Below are 1,100 nucleotides of genomic sequence, written 5' to 3' on the forward strand. Positions count from 1 at the left end.
AGGCGCCTCCCGGCGCCCGGGGTGGAGCTCTGGCTCCCGCCCCACCCCCTACAGGACCCGGGTTGGTTCGAAGACCGAGATGTTCATGGGTCAACGCATGATCCCGGCCCCAGAACTTCTGCTTCCTGCCCTGCCCCAGCGCCCTCGGAACCCAGCCACTCAGTTTTCCTCGTTGTGGGCCGTGCATCTTCGCCCCCCAGAGCTCCTCACATCCTCGAGGACTTGTTGGAGGTTGGATCCCCTTCCTTCATGTCATTACCTGGGGACCTCCAGCACCCCCTTTTTCCTCAGCCACAAACTTCCTCCGGAGAGTTTCAGCCTCAGCCCTACCCCTCCCACATATCCCCTGTTGTCTCCCCCAGGTTTCTCCTTCTTTCCCAAGAATTTCTCTGTTTGGGGGCTCTTTTCCTTTCCCTTCCACTGCCAGCAGGCTGTAGGATCCCCTCTGTCTTGGGAAAGGGTTTCTTTAAGTTCAAGCCCCTCTTCTTTTTCCCTGCCTGCCAGCTGTGTGCCTAGCCCCAGGTCTGAGGTCCCATTTTCTTTCTAGAAGCTGTGGCCATCTAAACCATAAAGCCTGGGGCCAGCCTTCTTTGGCTGGAAAGCTGTCCCTGTAAGGGATTGGATGTGTGGGGACTAGTCTAGCAGGTGCTCTTTTTCAGACATCTGAGAGCGTGCACACACACACACACGTGCACAGACATGTACACCCATACACATGCACACACACACATACACGCTTCACCAGCTGCCCCCTCTGCCCTGGCCTGGGCCCTGCTGACCCCAAGCCTAGCACTCCCCTTTCCCTTCCCTAGGGCTACCAAGGTGTGGCTCTGGAGCTGGGCCAGTCCCCTGCTGCCCAGTGTCTAGGAGCCTGGCATTCCTCCCAGCCTGTGGACACAGGTTAGCTGGCTGGCAGGCGAGCTGGAGGACTCGTTCCAGCCATCTCTCTCCTTCCCTGGAAAGCTGGGTTCAGATGTACCTTGGCAGGAGAGACAGCCACACCCCTGCCAATTGTCCAGAGCTCAGCCTTGGACACTGCACAGAGCAGGTGTTGCTGGTGCCCCATATGACAGGTGAGAAACCAGGACTCACCTGCTAGA

This window comes from Orycteropus afer, unplaced genomic scaffold, assembly GCF_000298275.1.
Source record: "Orycteropus afer afer isolate SDZICR_OR568_19922 unplaced genomic scaffold, OryAfe1.0 scaffold00006, whole genome shotgun sequence".
NCBI classification, from domain to species: domain Eukaryota; kingdom Metazoa; phylum Chordata; class Mammalia; order Tubulidentata; family Orycteropodidae; genus Orycteropus; species Orycteropus afer.